Here is a 12,636-nt window from a genome sequence, read left to right on the forward strand (position 1 = left end):
GAGTTTACAAGATTCATGACAGTAAATGGAATCAAACACTCAACCCCAATGGGCTGGCAGAACGCTTTGTGTAAACCCTAAAGCAAGGACTCCGTGCAGCAAAACGAGACGAAGGGACTTTGCAAACAAAACTGGCCAAGTTCCTGGCCTCCTACCGAAACACCCCACATGCCACGACAAATGAAAGCCCAGCCGCACTGATGTTCGGGAGGCCTCTCCGCACACAGCTGGACATCATGAAGCCAAACAGGCGTAAGGAAGTGCTGAACAAACAAGCCAAGATGCTCTCCGGTGGCCGGGAGCCCCATCTCCAAACAGGACAGGAAGTGATGGTGCGAGACTACAGAAGAGGAGGGAAATGGATAAGAGGGGCCGTACACACACAAACGGGACCCAGAACTTACCAGGTTCAAGTGAGCCCAGACATAATCTGGCGGCGTCACATTAATCAAATGCATTCCACGGAAAACAGCACAACAATCGAGAGAGAACAGACACAGAGAGATCTGAGAGTGACACACAGGGAACTGTAGAGGACCGTGGGGCAGTAAAGAGACCCCAGGCTGAAAGAAGGGAACGTGTTGATGAAGGTGCTGCTATAGCAGAAGCTATAATGGAACAAGCACACACTGAGGATGTTCAGGAGCCTCCAGACAATCGGAGGCGCTACCCAGAACGAAGGCACCGTCCACCAGACAGACTAGACTTATAAACAAACAAACAAAAACTAACTGTTCAAGGTCAAATTAAAAGATGAAAAATAACTACAATAAGTTCTGGGAAATGTTTCAGTTGTGGTTTGGTAAAAGTAACTCTGATTGTATAAGAGAAGGAATGTTATGTTCTGTCTGTTAATTACTGATGTTCCCTTTAAGGATGGAGCACCCTTGGTCATGCACAGTGTTGTTCTATGTTATTCTGGTTCTATGTTATTCTGGTACTAACTCATTTGAGTAAATGTGAAGCTCCAGTTCAATTGCTTGTATTCCGAGTCTTTCTTATTACATAAATAAGTACTAAGTGTTAAGACACTACATTCTTCTTTTCATTTCACTTCACCAATTTGGACTATTTTGTGTATGTCCATTACATGAAATCCAAATAAAAATACATTTAAATTACAGGTTGTAATGCAACAAAATAGAAAAAAAACGCAAAGGGGGATGAATACTTTTGCAATGCGCTTTATACTCGGAAGCGGTGGGTGGTGTGCGCGCCTCCAAAGTCTGACCAGAAGACCACTCCATCTCGCTCTTCTCCGGCGGCGTTGTTTTGGTTGTTTTGGGTCGGCCTCTGGAATCAGTTCAAATGCCCTGGGTGGGGCAGACAAAAGATCCACTTCGGGAGCCATCTTGTCAGAGCCATCTTGTGCTGAACATATATCAACACACTCTCAAAAATAATAGTATGGCAGAGGTACAGTATGGTTACCTTATGTGTACCTTTGACCTTTTTGTACATTAGGGAACTTCAGAGGTACACATAGAAAGTCACATGGTACTGGTTGGTACTGTTTAGGGTACATGAGTGGATAATCTAGTATAATGATACCTTTTTCTACCCAATATAATAAATATGAAGCTGCATTCATAACCATGAGAGAGGGAGGTGTGAATTTACCAGTTGTAAACTCCAGTTGCATGCTTTCACATGCTTTGAAATCATTGGGAAATGCCAGTTGGCTAATGGCCAAAAAGCTGTGCCAACCATAAACTAAAAGTACAGCTATAATGCTTGTAAACAAATTATAGTGTTCAAAAACCATATTAATAGATTGCTTTTTATAAATTCATGTTTTGTTGTCAGTTCAGCAATCTTTGTAAGACCTTGTGATGATCAAGAGCTGCACTGTTAAGAGATTACTGTGCATTTTCCAGTAGTGAAATGGTAGCTTTTTCACAGGAAGTTCATGTTTGCATAAACGTACTGGGGTATTGCTCAGTTGGTTGAGCATGGTGCTTGCGGGTTTGAAGAAGGCTGTAGAACTGACAGTGTACAGGCTTAATGTTTATGAACAATGCACATTAGCTGGGATGACGTTCCCTCTTATGGGATACCAAAAAGAGCTAGCTGAAAGCCTGATAGGCTGCCGCTGTTACATCATGCTGCCAATCAGCAAGTGATGTGCATGTTATCAACAGAAGAGTCTGTGAATGCACAGTAGATTACTGGCAACATTTTGCCACTAAGTTATTGTGAAGTTTACAACAATTTACGAACAAGTAATTTCCTGTTAAGAAATTACAAATTCACAGCAACAAGTCACCTATAAGTTACTTGAAAATGCACAATAACCTATCCATAGTGCAGCTCTTTACTGACTCATTCTTTTACCATGTTTGCAGAACAGACTGTGTCAAAGGAAGTGCTCTACTTGCATTGGCTTAACCATCAAACACTTAAACTGCTACAGCACTCCCACTGATGATTGGCACAAATACACAACTATTTGACCACGCCCCAGCTAATGAGCCCCACCGGTACATTGCCCCACCTATCAAAGCGCAGTAATGATCGTACCTTATGTGAGACATTTTTGGTACAAAAAGTGTCATTATACCTACAAGGTACCGTATTGTACCATGTGAGATCATATATGTACCTGTGAAGTGTACCTTTGACCTTTTTGTACCCCTGGTAACAACGCTGTACCCTAACCATACCTCACGTTTGCATATAGTATGAATATGTATGAATCAGGTGGCACTACTGAAACATCGATGCACTACCAAGTCTTGGCTATAGTGAACTTATGTGGCAAGTTCACATAATTAATGTATACACTGTCAGATGTGCTTGAGTGCTTCTAGTTTTACAATGGTAGTGATAATTGGACAATTATTTGCTTAATTCTGGGAAACTTTAAGTAGTGCAAAAATGCAATCTTGCCAATAAGTCTATGGCCATCTCTTTCACACTAAAATATCTAGTGGAATACAGTAGCTGCACTGTAGCAGGACATTTCAGGTTGCTCGCAACTAAGAGGTTGTGAGTTCCTAAGTGTGGTCACAGTATAAAATTATACAATATATTTCCTTTATTTTTACTGCAGCTTAGGCAAAGTGCAGAAATGTATTCTTGCCAATCTTCATTATGTCAGACCTGGTGACAGAGTAGGAACTTCAGCTAGTGAGGCCCAAGACAGCCGCATACTATCCTTCAAAATGAACACCTGAATTTAGCTGTAAAAATACTACATTTACATTTAAGTCATTTAGCAGACGCTCTTATCCAGAGCGACTTACAAATTGGAGTTGCAGATTCGTCATATTTTCACTGCAACAAGAAAAAAATCTCCAGGGGACCATGACACAACGTTCCTTGGAACAAACCGGGATTTAGATTTTAAAAAACCTGCAGGAGACCATGAATTTCAAAGTAAAATATTCTAAATGACGTTTGACACCTGGATTTTCACATGCCCAAATGTTGTTTCATGGTATCACGTCGGAATGTTGCACTTTAATTTCACATGCGATCATGTTCACTTCCCACATGTTGCTTGACGTTATCACATTAACGTCACAGTAAATCAAATGATCACGAGATCACATTTGTTTACATGTGGTTTTTCCATAAAGGCAACCGCACTTTCCCATCTATTTCCTATGCGTCACCGGCACATGTAAGTGTGAAGATTTACATGTTGGAAACATGCAAGTATTCCATAGAAATGTAATTGGCATAATACCTTTCACAGGGCTTTATATGGAGTATATTTGCTGAAAGCTATTCTTTGGCCATTTCAGAGGCCATGATTAGGAATTAGTTTTAATATTTGGTATGTACAGTGCAGTCGGAATGTATTCAGACCCCTTGGCTTTACTTGAACTGATCGAACATCTGAGAGACCTGAAAATAGCTGTGCTCGCTGCACACTCCCCATCCAAACACCCCAAATGCAAGTGTGCCAAACTTGTAGCGTCATACCCAAGAAGAATACTTATGTAAATGTAATATCTCAAGGGGGATGAGGGTTTATACATTTCTAATAAACTTGCCTCGTCATTATTGTCTCGAGATTGATGAGGGGGAAAAAACTATTTAATACATTTTAGATTAAGGCTGTAACATAACAAAATGTGAAAAAATTCAAGGGGTCTGAACTCTTTCCGAATGCATTGTATTTTATAGCTATTAATTTGTATAATACTCATAATAATTAACTTTTCATAATCTCAGCACATTAAAAATACCAAGCAATACATAATCATGAGTAGCCTAGCTATAGTTGGCTAGGTCAACTACTAGAGGCCAAGTCTTTGAGTACATGCATCCTCCCAAGATGGAGAGGAACTGTTCAGGGCTTGATCAGAGGAAGGAGGTCAATGAAGATCAAGTCTGGTGACGATCTTGTAGAGGGATAACTACTCAGGGAATCAGCCTGAATCATGTACCCACTGGGCTTCTTCTTCACCATATATGGCACCCACTTGGGTGATACCTCTGTGGCTCTGGGCGCCAGAAAGCTCACCACACGCAGTAGGTAAAGAGAGGTATAGTAGTCAGCTGCACAACTAAATGTATTCAACCCCTCTGAATCAGTTAGTGAGTTTAATGACGAAGAACACTGAACGATACAAAACAAGCATCTAAACATAGACAATATTGCCTGGTGGGTGATAACAATGGAATGCTGTATAAAGGTGAAGTAATCAGGCACAGGTGTGCGTAATGAGGGTAACCAGGCGTGCATGAGGATGGGTTGCTAGGACCAGTGGTTAGTGGACTGGCGACGTCGCCGGAGAGAGAATGAACATGACCGTACCCCCCCGACGCAATGCTCCTGCCGTAGGACGGTGCCAGCCAGGAGGACAACCCCGAGGAGGCCAGTTCGGACAGCAATGGTCAAAGTCACGGATGATGTTGGGATCTAGAATGTCGTCCACCCCAACACCGTTCCTCTGAACTGTACCACTTGCAGTCCACCAGGTACTGGAGCCGACCCCTATGACATCTGGAGTTCAAGAGGGACCTAACGGCATAGGCGGGACTAGTCTCGATGTCCAAATGAAGTGGAGGGATGGCATCAGTCAGGGGACCAGGATCCACCGGCCTGAGGGAAACGTGAAAAGAGGTTGAGATACGGTAGTCATTGGGAAGCTGTAATCGTTAAGTTACCTCATTGACCCTCCAGAGGACTTTTGAATGGCCCCACAAACTGGGGGCTCAGCTTCTGGCAGGGCAGGCAGAGTGTGAGGTTCCTGATTGAAAGCCAAACCTGATCACCAGGATGGCGCCGGACAGCACTTTGGTGCCTCACGTGGTGGAGTGACGAAGTGACGGGTGGGTCAGGCCTAGGGAAGAAACCGGGCCCACTCCCTCTGCCAGTCCTGAGTGACCCCTTAGGAATCTCCCAAGCTCCTGGTTGGTACTCTCTACCTGCCCTTTGGACTGAGGCCAGTAGCCAGATGTGAGGCTGACCGTTACCCCCAGCTTCTCCATGTAGGCTCTTCATACACGTGACGTGAATTAGGGACCACTATGGCCTTCCGGAGGAGACTTGCATTGTGCCTCAGTGACCGCGAGAGCAGTAGGGGGACCAGAGAGGGCTAAAATGGCAGGATTTGGAAAATCTGTCCACAACAACCATAACAGTGGTGAAACCATTAGACAGGGGAAGATTAGTGACAAAATCTATCGACAGGTGGGTCCAAGTCCGCGGAGGCACAGGGAGGGGAAGGAGTTACCCTGCTGGTGCTTTCTGGAGAGACTTGTTTTGGGCACATACGGAGCAGGAGTTGACGTAGTGGGAGACGTCCTGCACCAAGGTAGGCCACCAGCACTTAATGGAGATGGATTGAGTGGTGTGGGTGAACCCAGGTCAAAAGCTTATCCCTTACATCATTTGGAAAGTGGGTGTGCTACGGAAGACAGGTAGCCAGTGCGGGTCCCCTCTCCAGAGCCTGGTGAATGTCCACATCCATGTCCCACAGCACAGAAGCAACAATTCAGGAAGAAGGTGTAATGGAACCACTCAGGACAGGAAACTCTACTGAATCTTGGAGTTGGGACAAGGCATCGGCTTTGATGTTCTTTGAACCTGGGCGGTATGACAAGGTGAAATTGAATCTAATAAAGAAAAGGGTGCACCTTGCTTGGCACGGGTTCAGCCGCCTCGCTGCCTGTATGTACTCCAAGTTCTGATGATCGGTGAGGATGAAAAACAGGTTCGTGGCGCCCTTCAGGTAGTGTCTCCACCTCTAATGCCAACTTCACCGCCAGGAGCTCCTGATCACCGACGTCATAGTTTCTCTCTGCAGGAGACAGTTTTTTCGAGTAGTATGCACATGGATACAGTTTGTGGATTACCTTGGCATTGTGACAGGATGACCATCACGTCCACTTTTGAGACATCCACCTCTACCACAAAGAGCAGCGCAGGATATGGATGTTTCTGCAAAGGTGAAAGAGGTGAAATACTTTATCAGCTGCACGATTACACGCCAACTTACGGGGACCACCTTTGCGGAGAGAGGTGAGTGGAGAGGCGATGGAGCTGAAGTTCCTGATGAAGCAGCATTAAAAGTAAACCACAAACATTGTAGTCTGTTTATGGTGGTTGGGAATGGCCATGACCTGACCATCTACAGTACCTTCCTTTCCTCCATAACCACTCCCTTCGAGCTGATCCGATATCCCAAGAAGGAGACGGCGACCTGATGGAACTGGCACTTCTCCGCTATCACGCACAGATGGTTCTCCAGGAGGCATCACAGGACCACCCGAACTTGGGCGATGTCCTCCTTCAAGGTGGCTGAGTAGATCAGGATGTTGTCGATATACACGACCACCTAGCTGCCAAGCATGTCCCGAAACACCTTGTTCACGAATACCTGGAATACAGACGGAGCATTGGCTAAATCATAAGGCATCACCAAATTCTCTTGGTGCCCAGACACCGTTCTGAAGGCCATCTTCCATTCATCCCCCTCCCAGATGCGGATCAAATTGTAGGCACTCCGCAGGTCCAGCTTGGTAAAGAACTGGGCCCCGCGGGACTGTTCAATGTAGTCAGTACATGGACGAAGAGCACCCCCTCCTTCTTGGCCACAAAGAAGAAACCAGCCGATGCAGGGGAGGAGGCAAAGAGCGCCGGAGTCCACTATAGCGGGACAGCCAGCGAGTGAAATCGGTACTAAGAAGGATTTGGTGGAGAGTGAACATGATGAATACTCATACCTACCCCAGACGACAGATGATCACTGGACCGTCCCTCTGCTCTAGTGACTCTCGGGTTAGAATGTAACGGACACCGGTGATGCTGGTTTCTGGTCTGGACACAATAGGGACAGAGCCCCAGTTGTTGTCGACGGCATCACTCAGCCGCGGGGAGGCATGTGGCCCCTACATCCATGGGTTCAGACTGATTCAGATCAGTCAACGAAATAGGGAGAGAGGCGATGGGAGGGCCGAATCTCCCAAAGGGGGTTATCCAGGCGGCTGACTATCGCGATGAGTGCATCCAATGAGAGGGTGTCATCTCAGCATGCTAGCTCCGTCTGGGCCTCCTCACACAATCCTATTCTGAATAAGGTGCGGAGCTCCGGCTCATTCCATCTGCTGGATGCTGCCACTGTACGAAAGGTCAGGGTGTACTCCGCAGTGGCCTGGTACTCCTGCCGTAGTTCGAGTAAGCACTCACCCCCTCTCTGCCTTTCGGTGGATGATCAAAGACTCCTCTGAACAGCCATGAACCTCCCATAGGAACCCAGTTCATCCTCTCCTATCTCCCAGACGGCCGTAACCCATTCCAACACCCGCCCAGTTAACAGTGAAATAACTATGTCAACCTTGGACCTCTCGGTGGTGGGGGCTCCCATTTGATGAGAAACAGATGGAGCACTGGAGGAGAAAGCCACGGCATTTGAGTGGAAGGGGTCCAGTCATTTGTCTGGAAGGGACAAATGGGCATCGCTGACCTGGGCAGACTGCTGAATGGGCTGGGGTGTTGGCTTGCTGGGTCATCTCAGGGTAGATTATCCTCTGCTCGTTGGGGGTGATGCCCCTTGGAGAAGATCTAGATGTTGAAGAACACGGAGGACCTCAATCCATCACCCTCCATAGATGCGCCAGCTGATTATGGTGTTGGAAAAGTAGGTCTCACGGTTCGCCCACCATCTGGGAGATGTCTCGGTTAGCTGCTGCTTCCATTCTGTGAGGCAATATTCTGTCATGTAGACACAGCGTGTCAGAAAGAAAGTGCAGTTAGTGAGTTTAATTGTGACGACCATTACCTGATACAAAACAAGAAAAACATCTAAACATGGAAACATAAAAAATATTGCCTGGTGGGTGATAACAAGGAAGTGATGTATAAGGGGGAAGTAATCAGGGAGGTGATGAAGTCCAGGTGTGCCTAATGAGGTGCAGTTGTGCGTAATGAAGGTTGCCAGGTGTCCGTGAGGATGGGTTGCCAGGACCGGTGGATAGTAGACCAGCAACATTGAGCGGCAGAGAAAGGGAGCTGGAGTGGACGTGACATCCAGTCTGAACTCGTTTTGTTTGCAAGTTCTCACTTTTCTTGAACGCATCAAAGTAGTATGTTGTGGCCATGGCATTCTGCATACTTTTTACTAAACAGTACGTGCTAAATATGCAACATGCATTTATATGAGTTACAGTTACAGTTCATATAAAGAAATCAGTCATTTGAAATAAATGAATTAGGCCGTAATATATGGATTTCACATGACTGGGCCGAGGTGCAGCCACGGGTGGGTCAGGCCAGGGCAATCAGAATGGGTTCTTCCCACAAAGGGGCTTTATTACAGACATCAGACATAAATACATAAATACTCGTCAGCATCCCCCCCCACCCCGTCCAACTACCCCGCAGGCGAAGAAGCCAGATATGTAGGTCCAGGACTGACGTGGTTACATGTGGTCTACTGTTGTGAGGCCGTTTGAAAGTACTACCAAATTCTCAAAGTCGATGTTGGAGGCAGCTTATGGTAGAGAAATACATGTTCAATTCTCTGGCAGCAGCTCTGGTGGGTATTCCTGCGGTCAGCATGCCAATTGCATACTCCCTCAAAACTTGAGACATTATATTTACATTTACATTTAAGTCATTTAGCAGACGTTCTTATCCAGAGCGACTTACATTGTCCTGTTTGACAAAATTGCACATTTTAGTGTGGCCTTTTATTGTCCCCAGCAGAAGGTGCACCTGTGTAATGATCATACTGTTTAATCAGCTTCTTGATATGCCAGAATGGTCAGGTGGGTGGATTATCTTGGCAAATGAGAAATGCTCACTAACAGGGATAATTTGTGCATAACATTTTAAAGAAATAAGCTTTTTGTGCATATGGAACATTTCTGGGATCTTTTATTTCACATTAGATGACAACTCAACCAAGTCTAAATGAAAACAAGATGTTAAACTGACATCTGTGTCCAGTGGGGAGAGACAGAGAGAGAAAGAGAAATAGAAGGAGAAACGTCTTGTCTCTACCGAATAGGTGAATCAGGAGCATTGTCACACTACCATTACTGTCCCATCTGTCCTCCGGTCCGGGTTTATTGCTTCATTAGCCAATACACACGGATGTGATGGGATAGCAGGCCTCTGATATCTGGTGCTTGTCTCTCCACACAAACCCTCCACGCTCTCTCCCTGCCGGGGCCTAATCACACCTGATTACCCATGGGTGTTTAGCTCCTATCCAAGCCTGCAAAGCCCAGATCTCAATATCTTTTTTAAAACGCACACCGACGGGGAACAGGGGAATGGAGCACACAGGTAACAACATTTACTTTTGGTAAACAATCTGTGCTCTGCAGGGCAGTACGGGCCCATGTGGTATGAGGAACTCATCAATTAGCTGTCTGTGAGTGGAGAGATTTGTGAGTAAAGAGGGAGAGAGGGGCAACGGGTGAGTAGAGGAAGTGTGTGGGAGGGAGGGATAAGAGAGGAAGGACAAAATCGTGTATGCACACGGCGTCGCCTCTTCAATTAAATTCCCAGAGGTTGCTAAGAGCATCGTCTAACCATCTCCCTCTAGGTGCTTTCGATATTATGCTAAATGCCTTTGTGATAGATACAAGTCCCCCTGTCTCAATCTACAACAGCTACTTTCTCTGCTTCTGATGGACAGTAGCACTTGCGACAACAGGTAGGATCCATACCTGTGCACGACACAAGACCTTTCAAAACATGATGGCATTGTCATCCCCCTGTGTGAAGTACATTGTGTGAATATAAACGAGAAGAATGTCATTAATATCAAACTGAATAGAACACTCTATCCTTTCTCTCCACCATTACATCCACCTCTGTCCATATCTTTCTCTCTCCATTTCTCCTTAATGAACTGAGTGGTCCCTTGTTCAGCCGAGTGTAGAATGTGAGGAAAAGAGAAAATAAGTAATATAAGTCAACATACAGTATACAGTTGAAGTCGGAGGTTTACATACACCTTAGCCAAATACATTGAAACTCAGTTTCACAATTCCTGACATTTAATCCAAGTAAAAATTTAGTTAGGATCACCACTTTATTTTAAGAACGTGAAATGTCAGAATGATAGCAGAGAAAATGATTTAGTTCAGCTTTATTTATTTCATCACATTCCCAGCTTGTCAGAATTTTACTACACACAAAAGTAGTATTTGGTAGCATTGCCTTTAAATTGTTTAACTTGGGTCAAACGTTTTGAGTAGCCTTCCACAAGCTTCCCACAATAAGTTGGGTGAATTTTGGCCCATTCCTCCCAACAGAGCTGGTGTAACTGAGTCAGGTTTGTAGGCCTCCTTGCCCACACACGCTTTTTCAGTTCTGCCCACATATTTTCTATAGGATTAAGGTCAGGGCTTTGTGATGGCCACTCCAATACCTTGACTTTGTTGTCCTTGAGACATTTTGCCACAACTTTGGAAGTATGCTTGGGGTCATTGTCCATTTGGAAGATTCATTTGCAACTTTGGAAGTATGCTTGGGGTCATTGTCCATTTGGAAGATTCATTTGCGACCAAGCTTTAACTTCCTGACTGATGTCTTGAGATGTTGCTTCAATATAACCACGTAATTTTTCTACCTCATGATGCCATCTATTTTGTGAAGCACACCAGTCCCTCCTGCAGCAAATCACCCCCACAACATGCTTCACCATTGGGATGGTGTTCTTCGGCTTGCAAGCCTCCCCTTTCTCCTCCAAACATAACGGTGGTCATTATGGCCAAACAGTTCTATTTTTGTTTCATCAGACCAGAGGACATTTCTCCAAAGGGTACGATCTTTGTCCCGTGGTCTGGCTTTTTTTATGGTGGTTTTGGAGCAGTGGCTTCTTCCTTGCTGAGTGGCCTTTCAGGTTATGTCAATATAGGACTCTTTTTACTGTGGATATAGATACTTTTGTACCTGTTTCCTCCAGCATCTTCACATGGTCCTCTGCTGTTGTTCTGGAATTGATTTGCACTTTTCGCACCAAAGTACGTTCATCTATAGGAGAGAATGTTTTTGGTTTCCCATTGGTTCTGAGAATAAAGCCATACGTTTCCTGACCAGTAAAACATAATTTTAAAAAACATTCTTAGAGCGGAATTGAACATTTCGCATCTTCTGGGAACATCTATTTTTAAGTTGCAGAGATGTTCTGAGAATGTTTTAACTCTGGACCCTTGAATGTTTTTCTGTGAGGTTTTATTAACACTGAGAAAGGAAATTATAGGTTTTTGAATGACTTCTTTTCACTTTGACTGAATTTTTTTATTAAGACTTTTAATAACACTGCTTTCTTATTTTGTGTTCACTTCCTCGAACTCCAAGCTCAGGACAGAAATATATTTCCTTATGCATTAATCATGCAAACACATTTATTTGTTATTGCGACAATTAGTGGGTGCGGTCAACACACCTGAAAACAGTTAACAAGATAGAGAATAGAGAGAGTGTTGTAGATGCTGAGAACGAAATGTACAGTGCCTTGCAAAAGTATTCACCCCCCTCGGCATCTTTCCTATTTTGTTGCATTACAACGTTATTTAAATAGATTTTTATTTGGATTTCATGTAATGGACATACACAAAATAGTCCATATTGGTGAAGTGAAATTTCAAAAATAACTTGTCTCAGAAAATTCTAAAAAAATAAAAAACAGAAAAGTGTATTGACCCCCTTTACTATGAAGCACCTAAATAAGATCTGGTGCAACCAATTACCTTCAGAAGTTACATAATTAGTTAAATTAAGTCCACGTGTGCAATCTAAGTTTCACATGATCTGTCACATGATCTCAGTATATATACACCTGTTCTGAAAGGTCCAAGAATCAGCAAAACCACTAAAGAAATGGACACCACCAAGAAGGCAACACCATGAAGACCATGGAGCTCTCCAAACAGGTCAGGGACAATGTTGTGGAGAAGTACAGATCTGGGTTGGGTTATAAAAATATCTGAAACTTTGAACATCCCACGGAGCACCATTAAATCCATTATTAAAATGTTTAAAGAATATGGTACCACAACAAAACTGCCAAGTGAGGGCCGCCCACCAAAACTCACAGACCAGGCAAGGAGGGCATTAATCAGAGAAGCATCAAAGAGGCCAAAGATTATCCCGAAGGAGCTGCAAAGCTCCACAGCGGAGATTGGACTATCTGTCCATAGGACCACTTTAAACCGGACACT

This window comes from Oncorhynchus gorbuscha, linkage group LG20, assembly GCF_021184085.1.
Source record: "Oncorhynchus gorbuscha isolate QuinsamMale2020 ecotype Even-year linkage group LG20, OgorEven_v1.0, whole genome shotgun sequence".
NCBI lineage: Eukaryota > Metazoa > Chordata > Actinopteri > Salmoniformes > Salmonidae > Oncorhynchus > Oncorhynchus gorbuscha.